Source organism: Strix uralensis, chromosome 1, assembly GCF_047716275.1.
Source record: "Strix uralensis isolate ZFMK-TIS-50842 chromosome 1, bStrUra1, whole genome shotgun sequence".
NCBI lineage: Eukaryota > Metazoa > Chordata > Aves > Strigiformes > Strigidae > Strix > Strix uralensis.
Window position 1 is genome coordinate 12,091,048 of NC_133972.1, and position 12,427 is coordinate 12,103,474.

The window sequence follows — 12,427 nt, forward strand, 5'->3', positions numbered from 1 at the left end:
TATTAATATGACATGGTGTTGGAAAATAAGGAATGGGGGGAAGGATAGTTTCAAACCTAAAACTCTGCTAAAGGTAAGCAGACTCCAGAATGCTCTTAAAAGCGTCAAGATCTTGGGAAAACTTCCATCTCTCCGTTGTTTCCTTTGCACCTAGCTAAACAGAGGTGAGGAGGAGGATACATGTTTAATAACATTCCACTAAAAGTCCTTTCTATAAGAACCAATTTGGAAATTTTCTTGGAAAAAACCATGTTTGCAGCAGATAGTCTATTAGGATTATAGTTTCAGTCATTTTTGTATGCCCCGTGCTGGAAATCACGGTTTCAGAAATCTCAGTTCCTAAGTGGCTTGGTGTTAATTGCAGGCTTAATTTTCCTTAATACCTGGCATTTTAAGAAAAGTTTGGTTGTTTCTTGTAATAACCTGCCAATGCAGTGCTTATTTCAAAGCACAGAGGATAGCCACCCATCTCAACATTTACAGATGGAGATAGGTAAGCCAGGGTAACGGCAAGGGCCTTGCCAGGTCTGGGGACAAAAATCTGTTGTTTGCTAATGAAGCGAGGTGGTGAGGCTGCCTTTGCTGCATTGGGTCTGGTAGGAAGGTGGCTGCAGCTGCATTGGGGTAGGCAGAATTACATCCATTTCCTGAGGTAATCATGGATGGCATGCCTGGGTGCCTGTGGATACCTGACCACAAGCAGCGTTTGGAGGTTAATTACAGATTCTTTAGGAACCAGTTTAGTATACTGGAAATTGGGGGGTGTCACAACCCGGACTGGAAGCCCAGAGAATCACAAGAGTTCTGTGATCCCCTTGCGTTAAATTAAGGTGAAATGACCAGTTAAAATGTTTTACTTGTGGTAGAGAACAATTTAAACTTGGAAAAGGATAATAAGCAATGGGGAAGGGAAGGGAAGGGAAGGGAAGGGAAGGGAAGGGAAGGGAAGGGAAGGGAAGGGAAGGGAAGGGAAGGGAAGGGAAGGGAAGGGAAGGGAAGGGAAGGGAAGGGATGGGATCAAAGAAATGTGGATCAGCACCCCTGGATCCAGCCTTGTCTCAGGTCCACTAATCTTGGGAATGATCATCTTTTATCAGTTCTTGTAAGAAGGTGCAAAGTCATTAGCAAGGCAAGCATGGTGTCTGGCTTGCACAATAGACTGCACAATAGAGCTATAAAGTATCCGGCTTAGAGGTACTTGTGCTTGAGGGGAAACACCTGGTTTCACTCCTCCATGTCTCCCCCTCTGAGGCTTATCTAAGGAGTTTGTCAATGCAACTACAAGGGAGTGGGGCCTTTGATATACTCCTGCTTCCTTGGGTGACATTTCTTAGATTAATCCAAAGGCCACAGCTTGTCCTTGAGGTTTTCTGTGTCGATTAATGTTTGAGGCATTTCTTCCTTCAGTTCCTTATAGGGGGGAAAGACATACTAGAATATTGAGACAGAAGCACATATTCATTTATTGAGCTTGGTAGCAATCATATTTTTTCCTCCTTGTCCATTTCTATTTGGATTTGACTGTATTTATGGCAGCCGTAGTCCATGGGCAGTTGAGGAAGCACATGGTGGGCAAAGGGAGAAATCAGGAAGTGGCCAGAACCCAGGCAAAAGTTCAGGAGGTCTTTGCAATGCTTTGGAAGCTGAGATGAGGAGCAGGAACCAAACCTGCACACACCAGGGATGGGAGTGAAGCACTGGCATGCTCCTGCTGCCAAAAGCAAGGTGGGACAAACAGCCACCGAGGCCCCTGGGGCTGACAGTGGCAAGCTGTGAACCACAGAATCACAGAATCACAGAATCATACAGGTTGGAAAAGACCTTGAAGATCATCTAGTCCAACTGTTAACCTAGCATTGGTAGTTTCCAACTACACCATATCCCTCAGCGCTATGTCGACCCGACTCTTAAACACCTCCAGGGATGGGGACTCCACCACCTCCCTGGGCAGCCCATTCCAACGCCTAACAATCCATTCTGTAAAGAAATACTTCCTAATATCCAGTCTGAACCTTCTCTGGCGCAGCTTGAGGCCATTCCATCTTGTCTTATCGCTCATTACTTGGTTAAAGAGGCTCATCCCCAGCTCTCTGCACCCTCCTTTCAGGTAGCTGTAGAGGGCAATGAGTTCCCTCCTCAGCCTCCTCTTCTCCAAACTAAACAACCCCAATTCCCTCAGATACAGACTCTCTGTTTCCTCTTCCTGGCAACATCAGTATTGATTTTCAGGTATTTCCTTACTGTGAATAATATGTGAGTTAGCACCTGCAGTAGTGTTGGACCTACATTTTCTCCACTCCTCTGCCTTCCTCTTCACAGAGCTTGCTCTCATTCCTCTCTGAAAAGGGGTGGGCAATACATGATTACAGCCTGTGAGCCACTGATGTGGTTAATGCTGCCTCCTGTGCTTGTGCTGGGAGCATGGAGTAAAAAGGGGTTGGAGGCAGGTTGGGAGAAGCCTCATCCACAGACCACAGCAGCCGTGAGAGCAGTCATGCGCTCTCTCTGCAGAAGCTCTGGAGAAGGATCTGGGATCTCAAGGTAGTGCAGAGTTAGTCTTCTCTCCATGCTGCTTATAAGTGGAGAAGGCTGGAAGTGGTCCATTGTCCACCTTCTTCTCATTCTTGATTGATGCTATGACAGCTTGTTGGTTGTCAGTATCCCAGGCACAAAGGAGGGGATCTCCTGGTAAGATGGAGCTTGTGCCTCATGGATGTCCTGGCTAAGAGTGGAGGCATGATGATAACCAGCAGTTTGTTATATATTAGACACCGACTGCTGTCGTGAAAGTTATGTGTCCTGAAAGCGTTGTGCTGTCCTGAAATCGTTGTGCTGTCCTGAAAGTAAGGTGTTTGCCTTCGACTGAGCTCAGCACGCCTGGTATGCTTCTGTTACAGTTATTTTTGCTTTTCGCTTGTTTTGTGGAGACAAACTTATGAGATAGGGTGGGATTTTTTTCAGCACAACAAAATAGGAGACCTGTTGGCTGAAATGCTGCCAGACTAATGTGTTAAATATTAGTCATCTCTAAAGAATGAGCCTAAAACTGTAATCCTTCTGTTTTATCTGATAACTGCCAAAATGCCTACTGAAGTAGCCTGGGGAAGTGTCAAAGGAGCAGTTAAAAATAATGTACGGTGCCTATGGATAGCAGTTTGCTGTGGGCGGTTGTACCTCCTGCCAGTGTCAGAGCTGACTTGAGGAGGTAGGTGCTAGATGCCCTTAGCTGCTTGTGACAGACTTACGCTGCATCTAACGTGAAGGAAGCCTGGAGGATTTCTGCCCCTGCGCTGTTAGATGAGGAGTAATTTTTTTCATTTGTGAGACAAAGTAGGTAACAATAAGGGTGTGCCGCTGCTTTCTGGTTTTGCAGTGTTATTTAAATCGACAATGCAACTTGGATATTTTTCATCAAATTTCTAAAGACTTCGTAAATGATATCTGTATTTGTAGATAAGGTGCCTCGAGTGTGGGTGTTAATGAGCGAGCCCACACAGTCCTACACGGAGGGCAGCAGTCCAGAGAGACCACTGCGGAGCTGCTCTTCTAATACTGGTTCCCTTTTTGCATCAAAGAGATCAGGGCATGTTGCATCTTACTTCAAGCATGGCTGTTGTTGTCATTAGGGCAATACACAAGTAAATGCAACAATGCAGTTGGTTCATTAAATGTTTCTGTTTGCTACAGTATCAGCAGATAGAATAAACCATGGCTTAGAGCAAGCTTCTTGATACCAGGTTTGTTTTATAATTTATAATTCTCTAGTCACAAGTAGCCTTATGAGTATGGAGTGCAGAAGAAAATGTTGGAAAGTTTTTAATTTACCTTATATTTCATTTTGATGTTAAGATCCTGATCCTTACCTGTGGAAAAGCAGATTAAAAATATTTAAACCTTTTCTAACACAACCAGATTGTCCCTATTGCACTCAGAAATGCTTATCATAGAATCACAGAATGGTTTGTGTTGGAAAGGACTTTAAAGATCATCTAGCTCCAACCCCCTGCCACGGGCAGGGACACCTTCCACTAGCCCAGGTTGCCCAAAGCCCCGTCCAACCTGGCCTTGAACACTGCCAGGGAGGGGGCAGCCACAGCTGCTCTGGGAAACCTGTGCCAGTGTCTCACCACCCTCACAGGGAAGAATTTCGTCCCTGTATCTAATCTAAATCTTACTCTTTCAGTTTAAAACCATCACCCCTCATCCTATCCCTACACTCCCTGATAAAGAGTCCCTCTCCAGCTTTCCTGTAGCCCCTTTAAGTACTGGAAGGCCACTGTAAGGTCTCCCCGGAGCCTTCTCTTCTCCAGGCTGAACAACGCCAACTCCCTCAGCCTGTCCTCACAGTGGGGTGCTCCAGCCCCTGATCATGTTTGTGGCCTTCTCTGGACCCACTCGAGCAAATTCATGTCCTTCTGATGTTGGTACCCCCAGAGCTGGACACAGCACTGCAGGGGGTCTCGCAAGAGCAGAGTAGAGGGGGAGAATCCCCTCCCTCGACCTTCTGGCCACACTTCTCTTGATGCAGCCCAGGACACGGTTGGCTTTCTGGGCTGCGAGCTCACATCACTGGCTCACAGTCAGTTTTCCATCCACTAATACCCCCAAGTCCTTCTCTGCAGGGCTGCTCTCAAACCACCCCTCACCCAGCCTGTATTTGTGCTTGGGATTGCCCTGACCCATGGGCAGGACCTTGTACTTGGCCTTGCAGAACTTCATGAGATTTGTACGGGCCCATGGCCTCACTTTTCCAGCCTGTCCAGGTCCCTCTGGATGGCACATCCCTTCCCTCCAGCGTGTCGACCGCACCACACAGCTCGGTGTCGTTGGTGAACCTGCTGAGGGTGCCTTGAGGGATCCCACTGTCCATGTTGCCAACAAAGATGTTAAACAGCGTCGGTCCCAACGGTGACCCCTGAGGAACAGTACTCGTCACTGCTCCCCACTCAGACATCAAGCCATGGACAAGGACACCTACCCTTCTGGAATGATGGTTTTCTGCAATCTAAATTCAAAAGACCTGACCATGAACTTCACTATTTCCCACATCTGATGACATCAAAGCATGAAGGGTGGAGCCCGAGAGATGTGTTAAGGGGGCTTTCACCCATCCGTAGCCTGCTGGAGTCCAGCTCCACGCAGCGACCAGCAGATCCAGCCCTCCACTGGCCAGCTGGGCAATGGACGGGATGTGTGGGTGGGGTCTGAACATGAAGGTGGTGGTGTCAGTCCGGTCACTTTCAAAGGGATGTCTGCCTCCTAGGGAAGAAAATATCCACAGCTGGCATTAACTGAGCTTCCATTTCGGAAATTTCAAGGGAGAAAGTACCAAATCAGCCCAGATGCTGAAAAAGCTCCAGGAGATGAAACACTGGTGGGTCAGTGCGATGCAGTTCGTGGCCCTGCTGTCTGTGGGGATATGCTTTACTCTCCAGGAGTGTGAGTAATGGTTGCTGATGAGTTTTGAAATGAATTCTGCAGGTGCTTAGTGAAAAGGAAAGTTGTTCCTGGTAATGCTGATGTGGGTAAGGAGGTGGCTGGGCAGGGGGCCATCCAACAGTAAAAGGCAAGTGCCTCTCTTTAAAAGGCCCTACGCACCTCTAAGATAGCTGCCAAGAAGGACTGAAGATCTTGCTTTTTATATGCCCATCTGAAACTATCTGAGAACATCTGATGATGTCATTCAGGTACGAAGGAACTTCCTTTTTTTTTAAATTAATAAAAGAAACTATGAAAACCAATGTTCTAGCACACACTTGGTAATTACGTTGTAAAACTGGTGCATTGAGTGCAGAAAGCTGCCAGACTATGTCCACTCAGTTCCAGAATCTCAACATTTTGATGCAAGCTCAATGTGATGAGACAGGCCCTCACATGTGTCCAAACGTGGATCTGATGGATCAGCAGTCAGCGAGAGGCTAGAGATGAATTCCCTTGCCAGGAGGGCACCCTGTCCAGAGGGCTTTGAGGGAAAAGGCAGTCTTTAAGTAGCAAGGATTTCAAACTACATGGGATTTATTAGCTAAAACCTGTGCTTTGAGTTATGCTTGAAAACAAATGAGTAGCCAGTACATTTTAAGACCAACTGAACTGAACTCTTCTAAATAACTCTCAGAAAGGTTTAAGTCACAAATGAGCTCTGAAAGTTTTACCCCATGGCTGAAGCACGTTTTGTATCCCACATAAACATGGCCAATAGGTGTGTTTGACAGAACAGCCATGCAGCTTGGTTTCACTGGGACAAGGGGAAGTGATGACAATAGCAGCAATGGGCTATTTTCTCGGTTTGGAAGAGTCATCATTTACCTGGCTATGCTTTGGGCATGGATCCAAATGCTCTGGGTCTGAAAATGCTCAACCTTTCCACCACACCACTGTAACATCAAATCACTTGGTTTTCAAAGCCTGTCTTAATTCCATGGTGGTCTGTTGGCACTGTCCACCCCATCCTGTGGCTCTGGTCACACTCTGGCTTTCCTCCAGGCTGTGGCTGCTGAAATCAACCCCCTTACACCCCAGCAAAAGGGTTTGTGTCCAGCCAGGTCAAGTCCCTGCTCCTCCTCGCTGCAGGGCCTCATGGCTGTCAGCTCTGGTGCAGAAAGGGGACGGCAAATAGGGGAGGTCTCTGGGCTGCAGGGCTGGTTTCTGCCATGGCCTGAGAGAACAGTAACAGCCCTGGGTTTGTCCTTGGAGCCAAGTGGCAGAGGATGCATCAGGGACACCCAGCAGCTGGGCCCAGAGCATGGCCACCAAGGGCAGGGACAGCCCCTGGGCCTCCTGGGCACAGCGACTGCCTCGGGGCCAGCACCCCAAAGGCTTCCTCCGTAGGGTGCTGGGCGGAGGGGGGGTGGGCGGGGCTGCACATGGGGGGGCCCTGTCAGTCACCCCCATGTCACAGTGCCACCCCCATGCCACAGTGCCACCCCCGGCAACGCAGCAGTCACAGTGCCCCGGGGCAGTATAAAAGGGGGCACCCGCCAGTGTCCCATTGCCAGAGCTGCCCCGGGGGCAGCCTGAAGACATCCGAGAGGAGATCCTTGAGGGGAGGGTGGGATTACTGGGAGGGGGCTGAGGGAGGAAGACCAGCGGCTGGAGGAGGCGCCTGGAGGTTCTCCGCTGCAAGGCCAGCTCCCGGCAGGGCCACGTTCAAAGCCCATCGGATGGATGGATGGAAGGAAATCCTGCTTCAGCCTTCAGGGAACAGACACAAACCCCTCAGGAGATGAGAAGAACCACCAACCCCTGGAGGTGCCCGAGGCTCTCAGGCCTTTTCATCTGGGTAGCCGTGGCCAGCCCAAGGGAATGCCTTCTTGAGGAGCACTGCAGAGCTCGCCGTCCTCATCCCCTGCGGAGCCAGGGGCAGCAGCCGTAAGAAATGGGATGCAGGGATGTTCCCAGGGATCCCAGTGCTTTGGAGCACCCACTGGTGCTCTGCCAGGCGTGGGAAGGATTCTTGCCCCCAAGGTCAATCAGGCCAGGGGCCTTTGGCCACTCTCAGAAGCCCCTGAGATGGCTCCAGGGTGAGGGAGAACAGGGCTTGGGCATCTCCTGGGAGGCGTGACCAGCCTGTGGGACAAGGAGGCAGGTCTTGCTCACCTGCTCAGGGAATAGCCGATCGCCATTGATGGGGTCAGGAAGGAATTTTCCCCCGGGGCACATTGGCACTGGTCCCCGGGGGTTTTTTGCCTTCCTCTGCAGCACTGATCATGACCACTTGCCAGGGCTGCTCCGGTCCCTTTTGGCTGGGTCACTGCCTGCTGCTCGTGCACCACGAAGATGGCCTCTCGTGCCCTGCAGCTGGGGGGAGGAAGGCTTTTTTTCCCCCACGGTGGGCTATAGCGAGTGTCCCCGGGGGGTTTTTGCCTTCCTCTGCAGCACTGAGCATGGCCCCTGGCCAGGGCTCCTTTGGGCCATGCTGGCCAGGTGCCTGCTGCTCCTGCTCCACGAAGGTGGCCCTCGTGCCCCGCGTCCGGGGGGAGGAAGCTTTCTAGACTCCCAGGGTGGGCCCCAAGGGTGCCCCCCGGGGGTTGCTGCTTGTCCTCTGTAGCACTGAGCACAGCCCCTTGCCAGGGCTGCTCTGAGCCCTTTCGCTCGCTTCTTGCCTGCGGCTCTTGCCCCTCCAAGGCCCCCCTCGTGCCCTGGCTCTCCCTGGCTCTCTTGCCCCTCGCAAGCTTGTAGCGGGAGCGACTCTGCTCTTCCTTGGCTCCATTTCCCCGGGGGTTCTTGCTCGTGCCCAGCAGCCTGTGCTTGGAAGGGCTCCAGGCTTGCTGCCCCATCCGGAGCTGCCCCTTTCCAGCTCTCCCTGCCTGCAACACAAGCGCCGGGCAGGCACGAGAGCGCTTCTCCTGCATCACTGGCCAGGAAGCACAGCGGTGGAGCAAGTTTGGGAAGGCAAAATGTATCCTTGTCACCGATACGTGTCGTGCTTTGGAAAATACACCATGGTACCGCACACCTCTTCTTACAGTGGAGCAAGTTTTGGAAGGCAAAAAGTGTGTTTGTCATCAACTCGTCATACTTTGGAAAATACCCCATGGTACTGCACACCTCCTCTTCCTCTTTTGTGTGTGGTCAGTCCTGATCCTCATTCTTCACGTTCTCACTCTTGAGGACACAGGGACGGCTTGGCCTGTATTCCTGCTGCTGCTTTCTGCAGCTCTGACCTCCCTTTGCCAGACTGCAAGGGATGTTTTTTCAAGCTAAACTGAAGAACGCATCAGCCTGCTCCTGGGTACACATGTGCATTGTGTTAATGCTTGTGAGCACTGGCTCTGAAATAGGTTCAGAAAAATAATAATAAAATGAAATATCTTGTTTCCACTTTCAATCTTTGGGGAAGGGAAGGGAAGGGAAGGGAAGGGAAGGGAAGGGAAGGGAAGGGAAGGGAAGGGAAGGGAAGGGAAGGGAAGGGAAGGGAAGGGAAGGGAAGGGAAGGGAAGGGAAGGGAAGGGAAGGGAAGGGAAGGGAAGGGAAGGGAAGGGAAGGGAAGGGAAGGGAAGGGAAGGGAAGGGAAGGGAAGGGAAGGGAAGGGAAGGGAAGGGAAGGGAGTTTTAAAAAAATGGCTTATGCTCATGTGAAAAAGTAGGCTGTCACATTTACTATTGGAAAAACTCAGATAAAGCAGTGAGACAGCCTGTTGCACATCATACAGGACGGCTGCTGCAAACGTTTGGCACCTCTGAAGAGTTAAGCCCTATAACTTCTGAGGCAGAATTCTCTACCTTAGCTGTATGATCATCGTATCACCCTCCCAGGCAGTATCAAGTTGGTAAAAACCTTATCTTTCAACCCTAAGTTTGAGCGAGGAACATCATGAAGGGTTTTGGTTTAGTTTTAGAATTAGGAGCTGTCCCAAGAGCAGCAGCTCGCAGGCAATGCCTGTGAGGGCACTTGGAGGATGACAGGTTTCTTGCAGCAGAAGTACTCGTGCAAACCGAATCTCTGGTTTCATGTTCTTTGCTATGCTGACCTCTAGGGAAACTTTTCTGCAAAACGGTTTGCCAAAGCATTTCTATAGGGAGCCATCGTGGTTTCAAACCAGTCCCTGCCCTTCCTATTGCGGGGACCAGGTGTTTGGTGTCAAATCCAAAGCAGGCTTTCGCATGAACCTGCAAGCTGTTTGCTGCTCCCTCAGCTGGTTCCAGCACGCTTGAGTGAGTCAAGATCTTGGTACACCTGAGCAGGGCTCAGTCAGCAGAGGAAATGCATCCTGGATTAAGAAACGGGGTGATTGTTCTGAATATTTGTGAACTGGGAAGTTAAAGATTTAAAAAGAACTCTGTGACTTTGTGGAGGGCAGCACATACCTTTTCATCCACTGCTAAGGCTGCTTCAGCAATGGACAAAGTTAGTATCAACCACTTCAATCCTAGCCTGACAGCTTTGGCAAGAATTAGTAGATTGCTTTCCCAAAGGAGCTGGGGTGAGTGGCGACTGTGCAAGTGTCTCCCATCAGCAGGCAACGAGCCTGTCTCAGAAAGGACATTTCACGGGCTGAAAATCCAGAAAGCTCTGCTAGGTTTGGTGCTAGTTAGCAATGAAGCCCAAAGAAAACAAATGGAATACTAAAGGCATGGAAAATAATTTCTTTTTGTTTGTTTTGAAAGGACCATTTAAAGCAGAAGAGATGTTAAGAGAGACATGCATATTCCATAGGAAAATCCTTGGGAAATCTTGCTTCTTTTTCTCCTGATATTCAAACACAGAAAATTTGCTGACAGTTGCGGACTACAAGCATTTTTCTTCTATCTGCAAAAGGGTGAAGGTGAGTCATACTGGTTAATGATGACCATTCCAGAGTAGTGAATTTTTCCTCTCTCAAGTAGCCTACTTCAGGCTCCTACCCCATTTTTTTGCTCAAGCAGAAGATCTGAACACAACCCCCAGGAAGTTTTGTACAGTAGACTATTATAAAAATGCAAACCCTAGCAGTAATTAATTAGCTATGAAGGCATATAATGAAAAAGGTTCTTATTTTTCACTAAATTCAGGCTCCTACTATCACAGGCAACTATATCAGTTTCATAAACAGTTAAATCCCTTTCATATATTGGTCAAACTCCATCCCTTGCTGGATTTCAGTTTGGTTCCTTCTACTAGCAGATGACTCCAAACTCCCATTCTTCTCATGAATAAAAACCATACATTTCCAGCCTGTGTTTATTGACAGTTTGTTTACAGCTGCCTGCACTAACTCTGTTTCTTAGTGCAAATAGTTCTTCTTTCTCGGTGTTTATCTCCTTTCCTACCCTCAAGCTAAATTTACAAAACAGTGTGATTTCCTCTTTGTCTTTGTTATGCTAGACTAGCCCTGCTGTGACAGTCTCCCCTGAAATTAATATTTTGGTATCACTGATGACCTTCATAGCCTCTTCTGCTCCTGTCGTTAATTCATCTTGTTCTAAATAAGAATGACCAGAACAGAGGCAGACTCAATGATTTAACAGTGCCTTAAAGACAGCATTAATCTCTTTCAACTCTTTTCTAGTGTATGGGTTGCATTTGCCATTTCACTGGTAAATCCACTTGTCTCCTGATCAGCTGGTACACAGGTCTTTATTCTTCTCTGTTTTTTCCAGCAGCTGAGTTCCTAGTTCACAGAAACATTCTTCTGGTTGGGAAGAACAAACACTGACATATTTAATCTAGCCAGCTTTTCCACAGTGCCTTGGAAAATATGAATTATTGGACTTCAGTTGCTAGACAATCTTAGGGCGAGATACAAATACAACTTCAGTCAAGAAATGGCAGAGGTAGTAACAAAAAAACCCCGCCAAACTAAACAAAAGACAGTATATGTAGACTTCAGACTATTTTTATAAAATGACTAGAAGACATGTGAATGTAGACAGTACTTTGGAGAGTAAAAATAAGATGTCTTCTAAGACTTTCATGCTTAACCAAAAAAACCCAAGCCCCCTATGATAATGAGATAATTAAATTCAGGCCAGGTATTAGAGACAGCACAGAAATTTTAATTTCTAGCTCTCTGTGTGTTTGGGGAAATGATACTGGTTTTGTAAGAGAAAAAGCAGATTGATACTGGAAGACTGGAAACAAAATTTCAAAGAGCGCTAGATAAATATTGCTGCTCAGGAGAAAAAGAAATAGACACCTTTCCCCACCGTCACCTCCTCAAAAAAACAAACAAAAAAACCCCCCACCCCTAAGGAAAAATCCTTACCAGGTCAACAAACAAGCCCTGGGGAATTCTACTGAAAAATAAAGATCCTCAAACTACTGAAAACTCTTTCCATCTCTCTTTATCTTGATGGATTGACAGTTTGTCCTATACCAGAAGGATGTTGCTAAGGTCTTTACGCATCATGGTGATACAGACAGGACACAGAAACTTTAAAAAAGGAAGGAAGAAAGTACAACAAAAAGAAAGTGGTAACATTTCCCGTGAAGCGTGTTACACAGCCTCCTTAGTGTGCAACCAGCTCAGCATCTACTTGTATCAATTGTATTGCATTAAAGGTGGTGGACAACCGCTCAGAACAGACTCTTGAGAACCTCAATGCACTTTTGCAGTTCCAGCAAAGTATTTGAGTAAAAAAACGAATACGAGTTGAGGTTTTAAAAAAATTTTAAGATTGCCTCTTAGCCCAAGTTCCCTCCATGGGATGGCTGCTAGGGAAGCCCTTTTCGAAGGGCTCATTTTCTAGAGCTGGCATCCAAATACTTTTGTAGCCGATGGTATTTTGGCTGCACGTTTCCAGGTGTGTTTTGCTCCAGTGTTTACCACTGTTTTCACATGCTGATCATGTGATAATACCTGGCAAGATAAGAGATAACTGCAAACACCATTCCCGTGGCATAAGGTTTCAGCTTGTTGTGGAACAACCAAGAGCTGACCTCTTCAGAGTACTGGTTCCCACACCACCACAGCTGCCACTGCCAAAATGTATCTTCTAACCTAATCTGG